The 25,565-nt window shown below is 39.4% G+C and overlaps 1 long non-coding RNA gene across 1 annotated transcript; it reads right to left on the reverse strand.

Moving 5' to 3' along the window:
• Positions 1-11,861: 11,861 nt before the first annotated feature.
• On the reverse strand, positions 11,862-14,537 carry LOC114925581 (uncharacterized). Its single transcript, XR_003814973.2, has 3 exons — positions 14,378-14,537; positions 14,216-14,266; positions 11,862-11,924 (listed from the first exon to the last, which is right to left on the reverse strand). It is a non-coding gene; the product is annotated as an uncharacterized lncRNA (long non-coding RNA).
• Positions 14,538-25,565: the final 11,028 nt, after the last annotated feature.

Raw genomic sequence — 25,565 nt, forward strand, 5'->3', positions numbered from 1 at the left:
ATTTAGTGATACTTGGAGTGGTTGTTTTGGTTTATTATAGGTGAAGAAAAGAAAAGAAAAGGAAAAGCGTGGCCTAAGAAGTGTAGCCCAAGAAAAGGAAAGCGTGGCCAAAGCAATAAGAAGTGTGCCGCATGCAAAGGGGGAGGCAACATTGCCCTCCACAAGGGCAGACTGCCCTCTAGGAGGGCAACATAAAAGAACCAACCAAGGAAGGCAACTCTGCTCTGCCCACTACAAGGGCAGAGCACAAAAGTGTGCCTTGGAACCAAGAAGAAGAGAACCTTGCCCTGCCCTCCACAAGGGCAGGATCGGGCTCACCAAGGAAAGAATTCAAAGGAAAAATGCCACCCATGCATGCCACAAGATTCGAACAAGGAACCATGAGGAAGCTAGGACTTAAGGTTGATTGCCGTGCCAAGAAGCCAAGAAAATTAATTGAAAGTGTGCCACAGCTGTGTTTCGAACACGGGACAGCAAAGTGGAAACACTGCCCTGCCCTCCGCGAGGGCAGGGCAGCATTTTGTGTGTGGCGCACCAAGAAGCAAATCTGGCGCACCATGGGACGTTCCTGGCAGCATCTGGCGCACCATGGCACGTTCCTGGCAGCATCTGGCGCACCAAGCTCAATCATGGCAGCACCAAAATTTCCTGCCCTGCCCTCCGCGAGGGCAGGGCAGCATCCTATGCACCAATTTTGATTATGGCGCACCAACTCTCGTTCCTGGCAGCACCAAGCACGCACCGTGGCGCACCAACTTTTCCTGCCCTGCCCTTGGCGCGGGCAGGGCAGCATTTCACGCACTAGGCCGCACCAGACTGCACCAAGGCCGCACCAAGGACGCACCACAACGCACCAAATCCTGCCCTGCCCTCCACAAGGGCAGGGCAGCCTCTTGGGAGTGACTTTTCATGGGCCAAAAATTCAAATTAAAAATCCATTTGAATTCATTTCTTCACCAAATCAAAAGCCCATCCAAATCCCAAAATCCAAGAATAGAAAGTGTATAAATAGAAGCTAGTTTGATGTAATTAGGACCTTTACCTTTTACCACTTTTACCTTTACTTTTGAATTTTACTTTCACCTTTCTTTTGAGCTTTGGCAATTGTTCTTGGGTGACTTTACTGAGAATTCTGAGAATTGGGGAGGAGAATTGATCTCTCTTCTTCCTCATTCTTGCCTGAGCAATTCTAATCTTCTGTTTCTGAGTTTTGGGTGTGAGAAATTGAGGAAATTCTGTCTCAATTCCCATTCAAATTCTCTTCAATTCTCTTTCTGCATAATTGAATCCATTTACATTTTCTTTACTGCTTTCTCTTCTAATTCTTGTCAATTGCTTTGTTAACTTGGATCTAGGAAGGCAAATAGAGATCTAGGCTCTGCTACCTAGTCTCTTGAGACCTGAGACCCAATTTTACTTTTGGTTCTTCTGTGAACCTCTGCTGCACTTTATTTCCTTTCTGTCTGAATGCTTATTGCTTCTAATTCAACTTTTGCTCTCTTAATTGTTGCAATTTACTTTCTCTCTGTTTAGATTCTGCAATCCCAGTCCTCAAATCCCTTTTATATTCAAGCCATTTATCTTTCTTGCCATTTAAGTTACTGTAATTTACATTTCTTGCACTTTAAGTTTCAGTCATTTACTTTCTTGTTCTTTAAGATTCTGCAAATTTACTTTCCTGTTCTTTACTTCACTGCACTTTTCCCTTCCCCCTTTACATTTACTGTCATTTACTTCCTGTTGAATACAAATCACTCAACCAATACTTGATTCGCTTGACTAAACCAACCACTAAACTAAAATTGCTCAATCCTTCAATCCCTGTGGGATCGACCTCACTCATGTGAGTTATTATTACTTGATGCGACCCGGTACACTTGCCGGTGAGTTTTGTGTTGGATCGTTTTCCACACATCACCTCTCCACCGGGATTTTAATTTCCCGGGGAATAATTTGAGCCTAGAATTAAATAGCAGAACTTTCTGCCCCGGCTCAAAGACTCTGGATGATAATTTCTTATCATGCCATCTTTTTGCTTTCTCTTTGTATATTTTTGCATTCTCGAAAGCATTGAGTCTAAATTCCTCTAGCTCATTTAACTGGAGCAATCGTTTTTCTCCAGCTAACTTGGCATCAAGGTTTAGGAATCTGGTTGCCCAGTAGGCCTTGTGTTCCAGTTCCACTGGCAAGTGACATGCCTTTCCATACACAAGCTAGTATGGAGAGGTCCCTATAGGGGTCTTGAATGCTGTTTTGTATGCCCACAGAGCATCATCCAAGCTCCTTGCCCAATCCCTTCTACGGTTAATTACAGTCCGTTCCAGGATTCTTTTGAGTTCTCTATTTGAGACTTCAGCTTGCCCATTAGTCTGTGGATGGTATGGAGTGGCTACCCTGTGGCTAACTCCATAACGAACCAAAGCAGAGTAAAGCTGTTTATTGCAGAAATGAGTGCCCCCATCACTGATTAATACTCTAGGGGTACCAAATCTGCTGAAGTTGTGTTTCTGGAGGAATTTTAACACTGTTTAGTGTCATTAGTGGGTGTTGCAATAGCCTCCACCCATTTGGATACATAATCCACTGCCACCAGAATATAAGTGTTTGAGTATGATGGTGGGAAAGGTCCCATGAAGTCAATACCCCATACATCAAACAACTCAATCTCCAAGATTCCTTGTTGAGGCATGGCATAACTGTGAGGCAGATTGCCAGATCTTTGGCAACTGTCACAATTAAGTACAAATGCTCGGGAATCTTTATAGAGAGTAGGCCAGTAGAAGCCACATTGGAGGACTCTTATGGCTGTTCGCTCACTTCCAAAATGTCCTCCATACTGTGATCCATGGAAATGCCATAGAATTTTCTGCGCTTCTTCTTTAGGCACACATCTACGGATTACTCCGTCTGCACATCTCTTGAAGAGATATGGTTCATCCCAAAGATAGTACTTTGCATCTGTGATCAATTTCTTTGATTGCAGCCTACTGTACTCTTTGGGTATGAATCTTACTGCCTTGTAGTTTGCAATGTCTGCAAACCATGGCACTTTTTGGATGGCAAAGAGTTGCTCATCCGGAAAAGTTTCAGAGATCTCAGTGAGAGGGAGGGACGCCCCTTCTACTGGTTCTATTCGGGACAGGTGATCTGCTACTTGATTCTCTGTCCCTTTTCTGTCTCTTATTTCTATATCAAACTCTTGCAGAAGCAACACCCATCTAATGAGTCTGGGTTTTGAATCCTGCTTTGTGAGTAGATATTTAAGAGCAGCATGATCAGTGTACATAATCACTTTTGATCCTACTAAATAGGATCTGAATTTGTCAATGGCGTAAACCATTGCAAGTAGCTCTTTTTCTGTGGTTGTGTAATTCTTCTGTGCATCATTTAGAACACGGCTGGCATAGTAAATGACGTGGAGAGGCTTGTCATGCCTTTGTCCCAACACTGCACCAATGGCATGGTCACTGGCATCACACATCAATTCAAATGGTAATGTCCAGTCTGGTGCAGAGATGATTGGTGCTGTAACCAATTTAGCTTTTAGAGTCTCAAATGCCTGCAGACACTCTTTATCAAAGATAAATGGCGTGTCAGTGGCTAGCAGGTTGCTCAGAGGTTTGGCAATTTTTGAAAAATCCTTTATAAACCTCCTATAGAATCCTGCATGCCCCAGAAAGCTTCTGATTGCCTTAACATTGGCAGGTGGTGGTAATTTTTCAATTACCTCTACGTTAGCTTGATCCACCTCTATTCCCTTGTTCGAAATTTTGTGCCCAAGGACAATTCCTTCAGTCACCATAAAGTGACATTTTTCCCAATTTAAAACCAGGTTAGTCTCTTGGCATCTTTTCAGAACAAGTGCTAAATGGTTAAGGCAGGAGCTGAATGAGTCTCCAAATACTGAAAAGTCATCCATGAAGACTTCCAGGAATTTTTCCACCATATCAGAGAAAATTGAGAGCATGCACCTCTGAAAGGTTGCAGGTGCATTGCACAGGCCAAATGGCATCCTTCTGTATGCAAATACTCCGGATGGGCAGGTGAATGCCGTTTTCTCCTGATCCTGGGGATCTACTGCAATTTGATTATAACCTGAATATCCATCCAGGAAGCAGTAGTATTCATGACCTGCTAGTCTTTCTAGCATTTGGTCTATGAATGGTAAAGGAAAATGATCCTTTCTGGTGGCTGTATTGAGCCTTCTATAGTCAATACACATACGCCATCCTGTAACTGTTCTTGTAGGAACCAGTTCATTTTTTTCATTGTGAACCACTGTCATGCCACCTTTCTTAGGGACAACGTGGACAGGGCTCACCCAGGGGCTGTCAGAAATAGGATAAATAATCCCAGCCTCTAGTAGTTTAGTGACCTCTTTCTGCACCACTTCTTTCATGGCTGGATTCAGCCGCCTTTGTGGTTGAACCACTGGCTTGGCGTCATCCTCCAGTAAGATCTTGTGCATGCATCTGGCTGGGCTAATGCCCTTAAGATCACTGATGGACCACCCAAGAGCTGTCTTGTGTGTCCTTAGCACTTGAATTAGTGCTTCCTCTTCCTGTGGCTCTAAGGTAGAGCTTATGATTACAGGAAAGGTATCACCTTCTCCCAGAAATGCATATTTTAGGGATGGTGGTAATGGTTTGAGCTCGGGTTTATGAGGTTTCTCCTCTTCCTGAGGGATTTTCAGAGGTTCTACTATTCTCTCTGATTCCTCCAGATCAGGCTGAACATCTTTAAAGATGTCCTCTAACTCTGATTTGAGACTCTCAGCCATATTGACCTCTCTTACCAGAGAGTCAATAATATCAACACTCATGCAGTCATTTGGGGTGTCTGGATGTTGCATGGCTTTGACAACATTCAACTTGAACTCCTCCTCATTGACTCTCAAGGTTACTTCCCCTTTTTGGACGTCAATGAGGGTTCGGCCAGTTGCTAGGAAAGGTCTTCCTAGAATGAGAGTTGCACTTTTGTGCTCCTCCATTTCCAGCACCACAAAGTCAGTAGGAAAGGCAAATGGCCCAACCTTGACAATCATGTCTTCAATCACACCTGATGGGTATTTAATGGAGCCATCAGCAAGTTGAAGACATATCCTGGTTGGTTTGATTTCTTCAGTCAAACCAAGCTTTCTGATAGTAGATGCAGGTATTAGGTTGATACTTGCCCCAAGATCACATAAAGCTTGCTTGGTATAAGTACCCTCTAATGTGCATGGTATCATAAAGCTCCCAGGATCTTTAAGCTTCTCAGGTAAGCTTTTCAGAATGACTGCACTGCATTCTTCAGTGAGGTAAACGTTTTCAGTTTCCCTCCAATCCTTCTTATGACTTAAGATCTCTTTCATGAACTTAGCATAAGAGGGTATTTGCTCAAGTGCTTCTGCAAACGGAATCTTTATTTCAAGAGTCCTGAGACAGTCTGCAAAGCGGGCAAATTGCTTATCCTGTTCCGCTTGGCGGAGTTTTTGAGGATAAGGCATTTTAGCTTTGTATTCCTCAACCTTAGTTGCTGCAGGTTTATTACCTACAGAAGTGGGTTGGGAAGCCTTTTTAGAAGGGTTGTCATCAGCACTTGTATGTGACTGATCCCCCACTGGCATTTGAATGCCAGGGGTGGAAGCTGGAGTGGCGTTAGACGCCACCTCCTTGTTTGTTACTGGCGTTTGAACGCCAGAACCATGTTCCCTTTGGGTGTTCAACGCCGGATTCATGCTTGTTTCTGGCGTTGAACGCTAGAAATGAGCATGGTCTGGGCGTTCAGCGCCAGCTTTATTCCTCTCTGGGCTCTGACTGTCTTCAGAGGGATTTTGAGTAACCAATTGTTCATTTCTTGGTTTCCTGCTGCTTTGAAGTGAGGTATTTAATGTTTTCCCACTTCTTAATTGAACTGCTTGACATTCTTCTGCTATTTGTTTTGACAGTTGCTTTTCTGTCTGCTTTAATTGCACTTCCATATTCCTGTTAGCCATTCTTGTTTCCTGTAATATTTCCTTGAATTCGGCTAGCTGCTGAGTTAGAAAGTCTAATTGCTGATTAAATTCATTAGCCTGATCCACCGGACTGAGTTCTGCAGTTACTGTTTTAGCTTTTTCTTTCATGGAAGATTCACTGCTTAGGTACAGATGCTGATTTCTGGCAACTGTATCAATAAGCTCTTGAGCTTCTTCAATTGTTTTTCTCATATGTATGGATCCACCAGCTGAGTGGTCTAGAGAAATCTGAGCTTTTTCTGTAAGCCCGTAGTAGAAGATGTCTAATTGCACCCACTCTGAAAACATTTCAGAGGGGCATTTTCTTAGCATCTCTCTGTATCTCTCCCAGGCATCATAAAGGGATTCATTATCTCCTTGTTTGAAGCCTTGGATGCTTAGCCTTAGCTGTGTCATCCGTTTTGGAGGGAAATAGTGATTCAGGAATTTTTCTGACAGCTGTTTCCATGTTTTTATGCTATTCTTAGGCTGGTTATTTAACCACCTCTTAGCTTGATCTTTTACAGCAAATGGAAACAGTAATAATCTGTAGACATCCTGGTCTACGTCCTTATCATGTACTGTGTCAGCAATTTGCAAAAATTGTGCCAGAAACTCTGTAGGTTCTTCATGTGGAAGACCAGAATACTGGCAGTTTTGCTGCACCATGATAATGAGCTGAGGATTCAGCTCAAAGCTACTAACTCCAATGGAGGGTATACAGATACTACTCCCATATGAAGCAGTAGTGGGGTTAGCATATGACCCCAGAGTCCTCTTGGACTGTTCATTCCTACTTGCTTCCATGATGGAATACAAGAGATAATTTATATGTTGATTTTATTTATTTTATAAAAGTGGAATAAATAAAAACGAAATATATAAAAAGAATTTTAAAAATATTTTATGAAAATTTTTCGAAAAATTTTGAAATTGAAATCTGAATTTTACATTAAAAATTTCGAAAATGTAGTTTTAAAATTAGTTAGAAAAGATATATTTATTTTTGAATTTTGAATTTTATGATGAAAGAGAAAAACACATAAAAGACACAAGACTTAAAATTTTTAGATCTAATGCTCCTTATTTTCGAAAATTTTGGAGGGAAAACACCAAGGAACACCAAACTTAAAAATTTTAAGATCAAGACACAAGAAAAATTCAAGAACACTTTGAAGACTCACAAGAACACCAAGAACAAAAGAAAGAACACCAAACTTAAAAAAAAAAATTTTTAAAAAAAAAGACAAGATAAATTTTCGAAAATTAAAGAGAAATTAATAAGAAAACACCAAACTTAGAGTTTGGCACAAGATTCAATCCAAGAAAAATTATTTCTGAAAAAGGTTCCAAAGGGGATAACCAATTATCAAGAACAACTTGAAGATCAAGGAAGAACCAAGAACACTAACACGAAAATTTTAAAGAAAATATAAAATATGCAATTAACACCAAACTTAGAATAAGACACTATACTCACGAAAAATTAATAATTAATTAAGAAAAATAATATTTTTGAAAAGGAATTTTTGAAAAGAAACTATCCTATCAGGATTTGATGACTCTATGACAATAAAAATAAATTATTCCTAATCTAAGAAATAAAATATGCCTTCAATTGTTCAAACTCAATAATCCCCGGCAACGGCGCCAAAAACTTGGTGCACGAATTTGTAATCCGCACAACTAACCAGCAAGTGCACTGGGTCGTCCAAGTAATACCTTACGTGAGTAAGGGTCGATCCCACGGAGATTATTGGTTTGAAGCAATCAATGTTTATTTTATTAATCTTAGTCAGGAAGCCAATAAGATTATTTGGATTTAATTGTAAGAAGTCAAAGTATTTAAAATTATTGGATAAATAAAAGAGAATAATAGCGTTACTTGTTGTGCAGTAATGAGAAATATGTTGGAGTTCTGGAGATGCTTTGTCCTCTGACTTCAACTCTTCCTTGAAATCCTTCAACACACGCAAAGTCCCTTCCATGGCAAGCTCTATGTAGGGTGTCACCGTTGTCAATGGCTACTTCCCATCCTCTCAGTGAAAACGTTCCTATGCTCTGTCACAGCACGACTAATCATCTGTCGGTTCTCAATCAGGTTGGAATAGAATCCATTGATTCTTTTGCGTCTGTCACTAACGCCCAGCCTTCAGGAGTTTGAAGCTCGTCACAGTCATTCAATCCCAGAATCCTACTCGGAATACCACAGACAAGGTTTAGACTTTCCAGATTCTCATGAATGCCGCCATCAATCCGGCTTATACCACGAAGATTCTGATTAAGGAATCTAAGAGATACTCATTCAATCTGATGTAGAACGGAGGTGGTTGTCAGGCACACGTTCATGGGTTGAGGAAGGTGATGAGTGTCACGGATCATCACCTTCTCCATAATTAAGCGCAAACGAACATCTTAGATAAGAACAAGCGTGTTTGAATGGAAAACAAAGGAATTGTATTAAATCATCGAGACGCTGCAGAGCTCCTCACCCCCAACAATGGAGTTTAGAGACTCATGCCGTCAAAAAGTATGTAATTCAGATCTGAAAATGTCATGAGGTACAAGATAAGTCTCTAAAAGTTGTTTAAATAGTAAACTAGTAACCTAGATTTACAGAATATGAGTAAACTAAGATAATTGGTGCAGAAATCCACTTCTGGGGCCCACTTAGTGTGTGCTGGGGCTGAGACTAAAGCTATCCACGAGTAGAGGCCTTTCTTGGAGTTAAACTCCAAGTTATGACGTGTTTTGGGCGTTCAACTCCGGATCATGACGTTTTTCTGGCGTTTAACTCCAGACAGCAGCATGTACTTGGCGTTCAACGCCAAGTTACGTCGTCTATCTTCGCGTAAAGTATGAACTATTATATATTGCTGGAAAGCCCTGGATGTCTACTTTCCAACGTCGTTGAGAGCGCGCCAATTGGACTCCTGTAGCTCCAAAAAATCCATTCCGAATGCAGGGAGGTCAGGATCCAACAGCATCAGCAGTCCTTTTTCAGCCTAACTCAGATTTTTGCTCAGCTCCCTCAATTTCAGCCAGAAATTTCCTGAAATCACAGAAAAACACACAAACTCATAGTAAAGTCCAGAAATATGATTTTTGCCTAAAAACTAATATTATTCTACTAAAAATTAATTAAAACATACTAAAATCTACATGAAATTACCCCCAAAAAGCGTATAAAATATCCGCCATCAACCACTATATTTTATGGGATTAAAAAAGTTATAGTAAATTATAGACATGTATCAGTCATTCAGTTGCATGTTAAAATTAAGTCATTCTTCTTCTATGACACACAATTAGACACTTTTTGTTCTCTAAACAAATTAAATATTAGTCATAAATCACACCAAAATACAATGAAGTATCTCTCCAAATAAAATAATTTGAAAAATGAATAAAAATATATTTTCTGTTGCCTTTTTTCCATAGATAAAACAGAACCAACACAATTAAATATAACTATAGAGTTTAACAACAGTCAAAACAGAGGTCTAGAACCAAAATTACTTGCTTTTGCTTTCGATAGATTTTATATATATAACTAATTATTGACAATATTCGCATAAAAAAAGATAAAAGAATAGAAAATTGTTTTATCTTCACTTTGTATTAGAACTTTTAATTACAACAAAGTAACTAATTTAAGCATACAAATACTGATCCTTTCTAAGACAATTGCTAGAAGCACATCCAAAGTATATCATTATTAGGCAAAACAGAAGCAACCTGTATTGTTCCTATAAGGATTAAAATCTAATAGCTGACTAATCATGTTCTAATAGCTGACCTAATCAATAAGGATTAATATCTATTTATATTTAAAAATGAAAGCATATTAAAAGGAAATTAAAGACCCTCTTCCGTTGTACTTTGTTCAAAATTATATCTGGGTTTGCTCTGTCCAGCATTCATTTAAAAGCAGCACACAAAACCAAATGAAGCACATATACTCGACTATGATTCAGTAGAGATAGACCTATTTTTACAAAGTATTTATTCTTTCTACCAAAACAAAATTTGTTAAAATATAGTAACAAACAAACAGAATCCTAGACCTAGTTCATTAAATTAACCTTTGAGTTTCTCAAGTCTAAGGCTTTCCCATAACCCACCCTCTTCTTTATCCATCTCTTTCTCTCTATTAACACCATTTTATTTCTTAGTTGGTTTAAATCAAAACTGAGAACAGAGCATATGATTATGGAAAGACTGAGGCCCACAAAGCAGAGATTGTGACTACTAACGAAGGTGCAGGTTTCATTTGGTATACGCTAAGGTTTTATGATTATTTAGAAGATACATTGGACCTCTAATACACTAGTAATGGTGTCTATCAATTATCACTCCTGCCTCAATGCTTTTAGTCATTTCAGAGTTAGATACTCCTCAAAGCTTTATTGCCAAACAACATATATCTTGTGGAAAAATCTTTGCTAGATGCATGTTGCTCCTTATTAGCTCATCAGGATACTATTGTTCGAATAAATTCAAATTTTCAATAAAAGGGAAGCCAAACATATACATAAGACTTCTAAAACAATATACATAAGTGGCCGGCAGCGTATAGAGGAGGAGCGGCGAAGACCGAAGAGTGAGTTCGAAGAGACGAAGTGATTTTTGAAATTAGGTTTTCTTTTAATTTGGTTTTGGTTTTGGTTAACCGGTTAAAAATCGGTTTTTTTTAATTTGGTTTTGGTTAACCAATTTTAAAAAATATGGATATAATTTTAAAATTGTTTTATAAAATTGATTAACCAAAATGTGGTTATGATTTTTTAACCGGTTAATCACATTTTGGTTAATTTTTGCACACTCCTAATCACAAGCACCAAGGTGTATGAGTGCAATAATTAATTATTGCAGCTTTGAGCCTTTGGAAACATGAAAGGAATTAACCATGTTAGGTGAAGCTTCACAGATTCAGTGTATATACTTAAGGATTGGCATATGGAGAAGTGTTTTATGGTAGCAGTTCAAAAATCAAAACAATGTGGCGTCACATGGATGAGGATAAAAATCATTAATACTCCCAAAATTAGGACGACAAGGTTTAAAAATCTTGATTGGAAAGAGATAGATGCAAAAGCAAGTTTCTAGGGTTTAGCAAGATTCTTCTGTTGCCAACATTGAGGTGGGTGGATTTTGATCTGTGATGATTAAATTGATTTCTTTTATGAATACACTAAAGATCATCTTCTAGATTAATTAACAGCAAGTTATCCAAACAAAAATGAAGAATGTTCAAGCACGGTATTCTGATAATGAAATTAATGGTAACATATGGGGCAGGGACTCGAACATGGACACCTAACACTACAGGGACTCATAATTGTCGACACACCAAAATCAAAGAAATAAATCAAACACAGACAAGGTATGCATTCTAAGTCCCTCACAAAAAATGGAGCATGTTGTATACATCTTTGGTATCTAAGATTTTTTCAATAAAATTGGTATTCTCTATTTATATGCCCTTTTAATAAAATAAGTCTTTATTTCTATGCCCCTTTAATAAAAAGTTTCTTTTGGGCTTTCATGACAGGATGTGGTTTGAAATTGCTCCAAAAGATAACAAGAAAAATTGGCTGGGTTCATGCTTCATAGATGCTAACTCAACATGTCTTATCCTTTTGCATATTTTTTCCTTCAACTATCCAAGAATGTTATTTTTAATTCTATTAAAAATAGCAGTTATGACTATATTTACATATAAACTTTGAAAATTCTAACAAACAAGGTCCCAGAAAAGTTACCAGTCTCAGCAATCAGGCCAAGAAATAAGCATATTAATACACCAGAAGATGGCGATGCTTAAAAAAACTGAAACTAAAATCAATTTTATCATTGAATACTTTGAATTTACACCAACTAACCACTGGATGCTATCGCTAGTAGTAGTAGCAGTGGCATAACCAGCTGCACCGTGAGGCTGAACCTGGGAGACATTGTCACACGGTTTAACAAGACTGAAGCATTTACAATCTAAGATGCAGCGTTAACATATATGGTAGTAGTTTTAAGGAAAGTTACTACTTAGCACACTATTGCCAAGTGACGAGATGACTTTTGCCGATAAAGAATTTCACAAAAATAATCACGTTGTAAGTATAGTTTCTAAACTAACAAAGAATTCTTTCGTATAAAAACTTGTTTGTCACTAAAGAAAACCCAATAAAATTTATAACTGAAGTATTCAAACCTCGGGTCGTCTCTCAAGGAATTGTAGGGAGGTGTATTTATTATTGGTTATGGAAACAGGTATATTTTTGGGTTTTTGAAATAGAGAACATGAAAATAAACTGGCAATAAAGTAAACTAATTATCATGAAAACCATTGCAAGGTATAAGAACTGGAAATCACATCTTAGTTATCCTTATCAAATGTGATGAGAATTGTTTATTGCTCCCACTTAGTTAACCCTTACTAAATAAAGGAAAGTCAAGTGGACTAATCAATTTGATTCCTCAAGTCCTAGTCAACTCCTATGGAAAGACTAGCTTTAGAGGGATCCAAATCAATCAGCAAATTCCAATTTTCGATCAACAGCTGAGTTTGATAACTCAAGTGTCACCAATTACTCAAACAAAGCAAAGGGAGGAAAAATTCAAATTATTTATATCATAAATAGAAGAAAGCAATCATAAATCTGAAATACCTCAAATTGCATTAAATAAAGAAAATCAAATTGGGAAAATAAACGAACTAAAGTCATATAATAGATAAAAGTAGAAGAGAAACTAAATTAAAGGAACATTGAACCTAGAATGAAGAAGAAGTAAACCTAACCTAAGAGAAATCCTAAATCCTAAATCCTAAGAGAGAGGAGAGAGCCTCTCTTTCTAGAAAACTACATCTAAAACCTAAAATTGTGAATAATGAATGTTGTATCCCTGAATGGATGCATTCCCCCACTTTATAGTCTCTAATATGTATTTTTTAGGCCGAGAACTGGGCCAAAAACATCCCAGAAATCGCCCTCAGCGATTTCTGATATGTCCAGCACGTGGCAAAGTCACGCGTACGCATCGTCCACGTGTACGCGTGGGTTGAATTTTTCCCAAGTCACGTGTGCGCGTGACCCACGCATGCGCATCGCCTATATTCGAGGAAGCTATGACAAATTATATATCGTTGCAAAGCTCCGGATGTTAGCTTTCCAATGTAACTAAAACCGCCTCATTTGGACCTCTGTAGCTCAAGTTATGGTAGATTTAGTACCAAGAGGTCAGGCTGGACAGCTTTAGCAATTCCTCAAAATATCTTGTATTCCTTCCACTTTTGCATGCTTCCTTTCCATCCTCTAAGCCATTCCTGCCCTATAAACCCTGAAATCACTTAACGCACATATCATGGCATCGAATGGTAATAAGAGAGGATTAATATTAGCAAATATAAGGCCAAAGAATCATGTTTTCAATCATAGTACAAAATCAGGAAGGAAAACGTAAAACATGCGAATTGTATGAATAAGTGTGAGAATAATGGATAAAATCCACTAGATTAAGCACAGGATAAACCCTAAAAATGGGGTTTTTCACCAGGCCATTACATCTAGTGATAGAAAAAGAAAGGAAAAACTTTGTTGTTGTCTATGATAGAGTAAAACGGACTCTGCAGGGAGCAAATAGCTTTACAGATATATCTCTCAAACTACACAAAAATAAAAGCTTTTCGTTTTCTATCCACTTTCTTCATCATCTTGCTCAGAAGAGGGGAAAAAAGTTCTTGATCATTTATGAAAATGTTCTACTACCCAAACAGTCCCACTACCCAAGCATATTATAAGGTAGACACCGGAGTGTGGAAACAAAGTTGGCTCTAAAAGCCAATCTATTTCTCTGAGTGAAGAAATTTTCAGAAGATTATCCCCAACCAAAATGTCCAAAAGACCCTCCCATTAACTTAGGATATTAAAAATTACATGAAAGCCTCTAGCAATAATAGTTTCTTCAACTGACAAAAATCACACTTTCAATATCCTTACTAATTCTATTTTCCTTATTTTATCAAGTTGAACAGATATATACAAATATGTACACAACACAACACTCCAATTCAAACATTAGCAAAAGAATGAAATTCTTCATTAAGATGAATCAATCCATTGATTAGTTGAAGTAGTTCCAATCAAGATAAAACAGCTGAAGGAAGCATAACATGCAACAGTAATCATATCAAATAAGAAATCTGCTAAGAGCAAAAAATATGAAATCTCAGAATGAAACCTTGAAAGTTGCTATTCCGGTTCTGTAACAGGGGAGATAAAGTTTCAGAACCTAGTGAAATTTACACAAATCAAATGACACATTAGACAAAAATCTTTAACTAAAACCTACAACCCAACCAAATTTTCTATCAATCAAATAGTAATAACTAATAAGTAGTACCTCATAAGCGCGCACTAAAAGCACACACACCACACGTCCACATCAACCACCATAGCAACGCACATTGAAGTCATCAGTGACAATAAATATCTCAAAAACTAAATCAGAAACAACAAATAAAGACAAAAAAATGAAAATCGCAATCTTGGCCTCCAGCAAGATTCGCATCTCTAATATGCACCATAAGCAGGGAAAAAGCATAAATCATGAAAACAAAAAAACAACAAAAACTAAAATATTCTAATAGTATTTGCTAACTACCAGTGTTGCCACAAGAAATCGTGCAAGAAAATGACAGCGATACAAGAGAATCGAGGAAACGGTTATGCTTACGTCAGATCCGGAGACACCAATTCGGAGGCTTTGGGTAGCAGACCTGGAAGCACAGAGTAAGCTAAGGAGAGCCAAGGGATAGCAGGAGGAGCCGCCACCTGTGGCGGTGATCAGTGACGAAGGTGGCGGAGAGGTGGTGGAAGAGGATGAGGTGGTTGATGATTGAGCAACGAGGTTAAGAGAGATTCTAAAGAGAGACTTGTACGTAGTAGGTAAGTAGGGGTGTTCAAAACCGCTCCGGACCAAACTAAACGGACAAACTGAACCGAAAAAATTGAAAACCGAATTAATCGAAAAAATTGAAAAAAATTCGTTTTGCTATTTTTCGTGCGGTTCGGTTCGGTTTTCGATTTTGACTCTGAAAACCATAACCAAACTGAACCAAATCGGTTAGGGAAAAAACCCTAAACATTACTAACCCTACCCCCCCAGACCCCCACCCCCCAAACAAAACTACGCGACCCAGACCCCCACCCCCCAAATGAAACTGCACGAGTGTGAGTGTCTACCCTAACCCCCAAATCCCCAATCCCTAACCTAGTCAGTACTCATCGCTCCCTCTTCTCCAAATCTCCATACCTGCCGACCTGCGCACCCAGCCACCGACCACCGTGAAGCCTTTGGCCCGTCGCACATCAGGCCAACACGAAGCCACGGCGTCGCACATCAGGCCAACACGAAGCCACCACCGACCGACTCGACACGACAGCATAGCACCAAGCCGCCGCCGTTGAGACGCCACCACCCTAACCCATCAGTTCAACCCAGCACGGCAGCACCTCCCAGTCTCCCATTTAGCCTTCCTTCCAAGTCAATATGGAGCCCGAGCCACCGATTCAGGTAATGTTTACCATTTGCTGTTTACTGGTATTTTTGTTCATTAGTGTTGATTTGTTGCTACTTGCTGTTGATTTGTTGCTACTTGCTGTTTACTACTAAGTTTTATTGATTTATAGCTTTTTTCACGTTAATATTAATACTTATAGACAAATGCATTGTTGATTTGTTGCTACTTGCTGTTGCTGGCTCAGTGGCTTGCTGTTTAATGGTTCATTTTATTGTTGTTTAATGGTTCAATATATTAGAAATGTCCTGCTTGCTGTTGTTGCATTGCTATTTAAAGGTGGGCTGTTGAAGAAGCTCCCGTTGATGACTTCGCTAAAACTGCGACCAAAAAAGGTAAGAGAAAACCTTGTAGACCTAGGTCTTGGATATGAGATCACTTTACTAAAGATGAAACTAGTAATCCACAGTATCCTAGAGCTAAATGTAATTGGTCTGGGGCTAGTTATGCTTGTGATACACATAAAAATGGCAATAGTAACATGAAAAATCACTTGTCGTCACAATGCAAAATATTTCCGAAGGAAGCATTAGATCCTACCCAAAAGATTCTTTGTTTTCGATATGTGATAAAAGATGATAGAAAAGGGATAGGTAGTTCACTTTCTACCATGTCATTTGATGTTGATCGTTGTAGACAAGCACTTGCTAGAATGATTATTGTGGATGAATTACCTTTTTCGCATGTTGAGGGGGAGGGTTTTCGTTATTATACGAGTTGTTTGCAACCCAAGTTTCCAATTCCTGGAAGGCTCACAGTTGCTAGGGATTGTTGGAAGCTTTATTTGAATGAAAAAATTAAGTTGAAGTCTGTTTTCTCTCAACCAAATCAAAATATTTGTTTGACAACTCATTGTTGGTCATCTGTGCAAAACTTGAACTATCTTTGCCTTACTACTCATTATATTGATGCTAATTGGAAACGGCAAAAAAGAATCTTGAATTTTTGTGCTATCAAGAATCACAAGGGAGAAATAATTGGTAGGAAAATTGAGATATGTTTGTTGAGTTGGGGGATATCCCGGGTTTTTTCTATCACTGTTGATAATGTTAGTTCAAATGATGTTGCGCTTTCTTACTTGAAAAATAGAATAGATGATTGGAACTCACATCCATTAAGGGGAGAGCTTTTACATGTTGTGCTCATTTTTTAAATCTTGTTGTGAATGATGGGTTGAGAGAAATGCATGAATCAATTTTAAAGATTAGAAATGCAGTTCGGCATGTGCGTTGGTGCACGAAATTGCAATCACACTTTTGCAATTCTGCACAACTAACCAGCAAGTGCACTGGGTCGTCCAAGTAATACCTTATGTGAGTAAGGGTCGATCCCACGGAGATTGTCGGCTTGAAGCAAGCTATGGTTATCTTGTAACTCTTAGTCAAGATGTCAATAATTCTCAGGTTTAATTATGAAAAGTAAAAGAACATGAAATGAATACTTGTTTTGCAATAATGGAGAACAGGTTGAGGTTTTGGAGATGCTCTATCTTCTGAATCTCTGCTTTCCTACTGTCTTCTTCTTCATGCATGCAAGGCTCCTTCCATGGCAAGCTGTATGTAGGGTTTCACCGTTGTCAATGGCTACCTCCCATCCTCTCAGTGAAAATGTTAAACGCGCTCTGTCACAGCACGGCTATTCATTTGTCGGTTCTCGATCATGTCGGAATAGAATCCAGTGATTCTTTTGCGTCTGTCACTAACGCCCCACAATCGTGAGTTTGAAGCTCGTCACAGTCATTCAATCCCTGAATCCTACGCAGAATACCACAGACAAGGTTTAGACCTTCCGGATTCTCTTGAATGCCGCCATCAATTCTAGCTTATACCACGAAGATTCTGATTAAAGAATCCAAGAGATATCCACTCAATCTAAGGTAGAACGGAGGTGGTTGTCAGGCACACGTTCATAGGTGAGAATGATGATGAGTGTCACGGATCATCACATTCATCAAGTTGAGAAACAAGTGATATCTTAGAATGGAAGCAAGCGTGATTGAATGAAAAACAGTAGTAATTGCATTAATCCATCAAGACACAGCAGAGCTCCTCACCCCCAATCATGGGGTTTAGAGACTCATGCTGTAGAAGGTACAGTATGAAACGTGTAAAGTGTCATGAGATCAAGCTACAATGTCAAAAGATCCTATTTATAGTGAACTAGTAACCTAGGATATACAGAAATGAGTAAATCACGTAAAAATCCACTTCCGGGGTCCACTGAGTGTGTGCTTGGGCTGAGCATTAAAGCTTTCATGTATAGAGACTTTTTCTGGAGTTAAACGCCAGCTTTAGTGCCAATTTGGGCGTTTAACTCCAATTTTTGTGCCAGTTCTGGCGTTAAACGCCGGGAATTCTGAAGCTTATTTGCAATGCCGGTTTGGGCCATCAAATATCGAGCAAAATATAAACTATTATACATTGCTGAAAAGCCCAGGATGTCTACTTTCCAACGCAATTAAGAGAGCGCCAATTGGGCTTCTGTAGCTCTAGAAAATCCACTTCGAGTGCAGGGAGGTCAGAATCCAACAGCATCTGCAGTCCTTTTTCAGCCTCTGAATCAGATTTTTGCTCAGGTCCCTCAATTTCAGCCAGAAATTACCTGAAATCACAGAAAAACACACAAAGTCATAGTAAAGCCCAGAAAAGTGAATTTTAAATAAAAACTAATAAAAAAACTAAAAACTAACTAAAATGTACTAAAAACATACTAAAAACAGTGCCAAAAAGCGTATAAATTATCCGCTCATCACAACACCAAACATAAATTGTTGCTTGTCCCCAAGCAACTGAAAATCAAATAGGATAAAAGAAGAGAACATACTATAGACTCCAAAATATCAATAAAACTTAGCTCCAATTAGATGAGCGGGACTAGTAGCTTTTTGCTTCTGAACAGTTTTGGCATCTCACTTTATCCTTTGAAGTTTAGAATGATTGGCATCTATAGGAACTCAGAATTCAGATAGTGTTATTGATTCTCCTAGTTAAGTATGATGATTCTTGAACATAGCTACTTTATGAGTCTTGGCTGTGGCCCAAAGCACTCTGGCTTCCAGTATTACCACCGGATACATACATGCCACAGACACATAACTGGGTGAACCTTTTTAGATTGTGACTCAGCTTTGCTAGAGTCCCCAATTAGAGGTGTCCAGGGTTCTTAAGCACACTTTTGGATCACTTTTTATATTAATTTTTTTTTGATTGAATTCACTGCTTTTTCTTGCTTCAAGAATCAATTTGATAATTTTTCAGATCCTCAATAACATTTCTCCTTTTTCATCATTCTTTCAAGAGCCAACAAGTTTAACATTCTTTAATCAACAAATTCAAAAGACATATGCACTGTTCAAGCATTCATTTAGAAAACAAAAAGTATTGTCACCACATCAAACTAATTCAACTAGTTTCAGAGATAAATTCGAAATCCTGTACTTCTTGTTCTTTTGTGATTAAAGCATTTTTCATTTAAGAGAGGTGATGGATTCATAGGACATTCATAGCTTTAAGACATGAACCTTAAATTTCATTAATCATGAATTAAGAACAAGACTCAAAAATAAATATAAGATAAGACTAATAGTAATAGAAAACAAAAAATTAAATGACTCTAAAATAGACTCCTAATGATAGAGGTTATCACAGAGTTAGGACTCAACAACCTTGATTTTGAGAAGTGGATGCTCCCTCAACTTGTGGGGTATTTGACCCTTCAAGGGAGAGCTTCTGGCGCTTCAGCTCCTGTAGCTCACGCCCCTGCTTCTCTTGTTCCTTCAGCAATTTGCAGAGCATGCAGTTTTGATTCTGCTGTTCTTCTTTAATTTGTTCCATAGTTTCTTGCAGCTTGGCAACAGATGCTTCTAGGCTGGCCCAGTAGTCAATTTCAGGAAGTTCAGGGAGGAACTCCTGCGCCCTCCTTTTGATAGAGTTATCTTGCATTTGTCCTTCCATTGACTTCTTGGTGATTGGATGTTCAATTGGGATGAATTCATCCACTCCCATCCTCACCCCAGCATCTTTACATAGCAAAGAGATTAAGCTTGGGTAAGCCAGTTTGGCTTCTGTGGAATTCTTGTTTGCAATTGTGTAAATCTCACAAGCAATCAGATGATGAACCTCCGCTTCTTTTCCCAGCATAATGCAATGAATCATCACTGCTCTCTTGATGGTGACCTCAGAACGGTTGCTAGTGGGCAATATAGAACGCCCAATGAAGTCTAGCCAACCTCTTGCAATTGGTTTGAGATCTCCTATCTTGAGTTGGTTTAGGACACCTTTTGAATTTGTTGTCCACTTAGTTCCAGGGAGGCATATGTCCTCTAGAACTTGATCCAACCCTTTATCTGCTCTCACCATTCTCCTATTAAAGGATTCAGGATCATCTTGCAATTGAGGCAATTTAAAGACCTTTCTTATTTTGTCCAAATGGAAGTAAATAATTCTTCCTCTGACCATGGTTCTGTAGGTATGAAAAGCAGTTCCAGTCATTCTCTGCTTATCTGTCAGCCACAGATTTGAGTAGAATTCCTGAACCATGTTTCTTCCAACCTTTGTCTCAGGGTTGGTTAGAACTTCCCATCCTCTGTTTTGAATTTGCTCTTGGATCTCCGGATATTCATCTTCTTTCAGATCGAATCTGACTTCCGGGATCACTGACCTCAGACCCATTATTTTGTGGTAATGGTCTGCATGTTCTTTGGTTAAGAACTTCTCTTGATTCCAAAGATTCTTTGGAGTATTCTCTTTCTTGCCTCTTGAATTAGTTTGTTTTCCCTTAGGAGCCATGATATTGATAAATCTTGGCTTAGTGATCACGGAAAAGCACACCAAACTTAGAGGTTTGCTTGCCCTCAAGCAAAAGAAAGGAATGAGGAGAGAGAGGAGGAGAGTAAATTCGAATGGTGGGGAGAGTGGGATGGCCGAATGTGTATTTATAAGGGAGGGGGAGAAATTTCGAAAACTTTGAAGGAGATTTGAGAAGATATGGAAAGAAATTGAGAAGATATTTGAGTTTTTGAAGAAGATTTGGAAAGGATTTGAAGGAGATTTGAAGAATGATTTGTTTAATTTTTGAAATTTTAGAGTGAATGATGAAAGTTTGTAATGTGTTTATGCAGAATATTATGGATCAAAACAAGAAAGTTTGAAAAAATTTGAAGTGGAAAACAAAATCTCTGTCCCCTACCTTTCTGGCATTAAACGCCCAGAATGGTATCCATTCTGGCGTTTAACGCCCACTTGGTGGCCATTATGGGCGTTTAACGCCAGAAACCCCTTTATCACTGGGCGTTTTGCTGAACGCCCAGGATGCTGCAATTCTGGTGTTAAACGCCCAGAATGGTGCCCATTCTGGCGTTTAACGCCCAAAATGGTACCTTTACTGGTGTTAAACGCCCAGAATGGTATCCATTCTGGCGTTTAACGCCCAGAGTACCCTTTACTGGCGTTTTCTTGCCAGCAAACTCCTTTTCTCTGCTTTTTGCACTGAATCCTTCTGTAACTCTGTGAATTCCTTTAATTTCAATGATCAACCTTGAAGAATGTATATCAAACTTTTATAGAACAATTAACCTGCTAATGACTGGGTTACCTCCCAGCAAGCGCTTCTTTATTGTCTTTAGCTGGACCTTTACTGAGACTCATTCAAGCCTCAGTTTTGAGCCTTCCTGCTCAAAATTACTTTCAAGGTAATGTTTGATCCTCTGTCCATTAACAATGAACTTTTTGTCAGAATCAATATCCTGAAGCTCAACATATCCATATGGTGACACTCCTGTAATCACATACGGACCCCTCCAGCGGGATTTAAGTTTTCCTGGGAATAGTCTGAGCCTAGAGTTGAAGAGCAGAACTTTCTGTCCTGGTTCAAAGACTCTGGATGACAACTTTTCGTCATGCCACTTCTTTGCCTTTTCCTTATAGATTTTTGCATTTTCAAAGGCACTGAGTCTGAACTCCTCTAGCTCATTTAACTGGAGCAATCTTTTTTCACCAGCTAACTTAGCATCCATGTTTAGGAATCTGGTTGCCCAGTAGGCTTTATGTTCCAGTTCCACGGGCAGATGACAGGCCTTCCCATACACAAGTTGGTATGGAGAGGTTCCTATAGGAGTCTTGTATGTTGTTCTGTATGCCCACAGAGCATCATCCAAGCTCTCTGCCCAATCCTTTCTATGGGCAATAACAGTCCATTCCAGGATTCTTTTTAGCTCTCTATTAGAGACTTCAGCTTGCCCATTTGTCTGTGGATGATACGGAGTTGCTACTTTGTGGCTAATTCCATATCGGACCATAGCAGAGTACAACTGTTTATTGCAGAAATGAGTGCCCCCATCACTGATTAGTACTCTGGGAACACCAAACCTGTTGAAGATATGTTTCTGAAGGAATTTTAGCACGGTCTTGGTATCATTATTGGGTGTGGCAATTGCTTCTACCCATTTAGATACATAGTCTACTGCCACCAGAATATAAGTGTTTGAGTATGATGGTGGGAAGGGACCCAAAAAGTCAATTCCCCATACATCAAACAATTCAATCTCTAAGATCCCTTGTTGAGGCATGGCGTAACCATGAGGCAAGTTACCAGCTCTTTGGCAACTGTCACAATTACGCACAAACTCTCGAGCATCCCTATAGAGAGTAGGCCAGTAGAATCCACATTGGAGGACCTTAGTGGCTGTTCGCTCACCTCCAAAATGTCCCCCATATTGTGATCCATAGCAATGCCACAGGATTCTTTGTGCTTCTTCTCTAGGTACACATCTGCGGATTATTCCGTCTGCACATCTCTTAAAGAGATATGGCTCATCCCATAGGTAGTACTTGGCATCTGAAATTAATTTTTTTCTTTGCACCCTGCTGTACTCCTGTGGTATGAGCCTCACAGCTTTATAATTTGCAATGTCTGCAAACCATGGAGCTTCCTAAATGGCAAAGAGTTGCTCATCTGGAAAAGTCTTAGAGATCTCAGTAGAAGGGAGGGATGCCCCTGCCACCGGTTCTATTCGGGACAAATGATCAGCTACCTGGTTCTCTGTCCCTTTTCTGTCTCTTATTTCTATATCAAACTCTTGCAGAAGCAACACCCACCTTATAAGCATGGGTTTTGAATCCTGCTTTGTGAGTAAGTATTTAAGAGCAGCATGGTCAGTGTATACAATCACTTTTGACCCTACTAAATTGGATCTAAACTTGTCAATGGCATAAACCACTGCAAGTAACTCTTTTTCTGTGGTTGTGTAATTCTTCTGTGCGTCATTTAGAACACGGCTAGCATAATAAATGACGTGCAGAAGCTTGTTATGCCTCTATCCCAACACTGCACCAATGGCATGGTCACTGGCAGAGATGACTAGTAGTGTCCAGTCTGGTGCAGAGATGACTGGTGCTGTGACCAGCTTGGCTTTCAGGGTCCCAAATGCCTGCAGACATTGTGTGTCAAACAGAAATGGTGTGTCAGCAGCTAGCAGGTTGCTTAGAGGTTTTGCAATTTTTGAAAAATCCTTTATAAACCTTCTGTAGAATCCTGCATGTCCCAGAAAGCTTCTGATTGCCTTAACATTGGCAGGTGGTGGTAATTTTTCAATTACCTCTACCTTTGCTTGATCCACCTCTATTCCCTTGCTTGAAATTTTATGCCCAAGGACAATTCCTTCAGTCACCATAAAATGACATTTCTCCCAGTTTAAAACTAGGTTGGTCTCTTGGCATCTTTTCAGAACAAGTGCTAGATGGTTAAGGCATTAGCTGAATGAGTCTCCAAATACTGAAAAGTCATCCATGAAGACTTCCAGAAATTTCTCTACCATATCTGAGAAGATAGAGAGCATGCACCTCTGAAAGGTTGCAGGTGCATTGAACAGACCAAAAGGCATCCTTCTGTAGGCAAATACTCCAGAAGGACATGTAAATGTTATTTTCTCTTGGTCCTGAGGATCTACTATAATTTGGTTATAACCTGAATAGCCATCCAAAAAGCAATAATATTTATGACCTGCTAGTCTCTCTAGCATCTGGTCTATGAATGGTAAAGGAAAATGATCCTTTCTGGTGGCTGTATTGAGCCTTCTATAGTCAATACACATACGCCATCCTGTAACTGTTCTTGTGGGAACCAGTTCATTCTTTTCATTATGAATCACTGTCATGCCTCCCTTCTTGGGGACAACTTGGACAGGGCTCACCCAGGGGCTATCAGAAATAGGATAAATAATCCCAGCCTCTAGTAACTTAGTGACCTCTTTCTGCACCACCTCCTTCATGGCTGGATTTAGCCACCTCTGTGGTTGAACCACTGGCTTGGCATTATCTTCCAATAGGATTTTGTGCATGCATCTTGCGGGGTTAATGCTCTTAAGATCACTTATGGACCACCCAAGAGCTGTCTTATGTGTCCTTAGCACTTGAATTAGTGCTTCCTCTTCCTGTGAGTTTAAAGCAGAGCTTATAATCACTGGAAAAGTGTCACCTTCTCCTAGAAATGCATACTTCAGGGATGGTGGTAGTGGTTTGAGCTCAGGTTTGGGAGGTTTATCCTCTTCCTGAGGAATTTTCAGAGGTTCTTCTATTTCCTCTGGTTCTTCCTGATCAGGCTGAACATCTTTAAAGATGTCCTCTAGCTCTGATTCTAGACTCTCAGTCATATTGATCTCTTCCACTAAAGAGTCAATAATATCAGCGTTCATGCAGTCATTTGATGTGTCTGGATGCTGCATAGCTTTGACAGCATTCAACTTGAACTCATCCTCATTGACTCTCAGGGTCACTTCCCTTTTTTGTACATCAATGAGAGTTCGTCCAGTTGCTAGGAAGGGTCTTCCTAGGATGAGAGTTGCACTCTTGTGCTCCTCCATTTCCAGCACTACAAAGTCAGTTGGAAAGGCGAATGGCCCAACCTTGACAATCATGTCCTCAATTATGCCTGATGGGTATTTAATGGAGCCATCAGCAAGTTGGAGACATATCCGGGTTGGTTTGACTTCTTCAGTCAACCCAAGCTTTCTAATAGTGGATGCAGGTATTAGATTGATACTTGCTCCAAGGTCACATAGGGCTGTCTTGGTACAAGCACCTTCTAATGTGCATGGTATCATAAAGCTCCCTGGATCTTGAAGCTTTTCAGAATGACTGCACTGCATTCTTCAGTGAGAAACACCTTTTCAGTTTCTCTCCAATCCTTCTTATGACTTAAGATCTCTTTCATGAACTTAGCATAAGAAGGTATTTGCTCAAGTGCCTCTGCAAACGGAATCTTTATTTCAAGAGTCCTTAAATAGTCTGCAAAGCGGGCAAATTGCTTATCCTGTTCCGCTTGGCGGAGTTTCTGAAGATAAGGCATCTTGGCTTTATATTCTTCAACCTTAGTTGCTGCAAGTTTATTTCCTACAGAAGTGGTTGGAGAAGCCTTCTTAGAGGGGTTACTATCAGCACTCTCAGGTGTCTGATTCTTCATTGGCATTTGAACGCCAGGATTGGGTGAGGAATGGGCGTTTAACGCCAACGTTTCCCCCTTTTCTGGTGTTTGAACACCAGAACTGGGCAAGGAATGGGCGTTTAACGCCAACTTTTCCCCCTTTTCTGGCATGTGAACGCCAAAAGTATTCCTCTCTGGGCTCTTACTATCCTCAGAGGGATTTTGGACAGTGGTTTGGTTATCCTCTGTCAGTTGTTCCCTTCTTGGCTTTTTGCCACTTTGAGTAGTGTTATTCAATGTCTTCCCACTCCTCAGTTGAACTGCTTGGCATTCTTCTGTTATCTGTTTAGATAACTACTGTTTTGTCTGATTCAATTGTAATTCTATGTTCTTGTTAGCAATTTTAGTTTCTTGGAGCATCTCTTTAAATTCTGCTAACTGTTTTGTCATCAAGAGTAATTACTGATTAAGCTCAACAACCTGTTCTTGAAGATTAGGATTAGCAGTTACTGTCATGGCTTCTTCTTTTGTAGAAGGCTCACTGCTAGAGTACAAATGTTGATTTCTAGCAACAGTATCTATGAGTTCTTGAGC

The sequence above is a fragment of the Arachis hypogaea genome, chromosome 2 (genome assembly GCF_003086295.3).
Source record: "Arachis hypogaea cultivar Tifrunner chromosome 2, arahy.Tifrunner.gnm2.J5K5, whole genome shotgun sequence".
In the NCBI taxonomy this organism is placed as follows: Eukaryota; Viridiplantae; Streptophyta; class Magnoliopsida; order Fabales; family Fabaceae; genus Arachis; species Arachis hypogaea.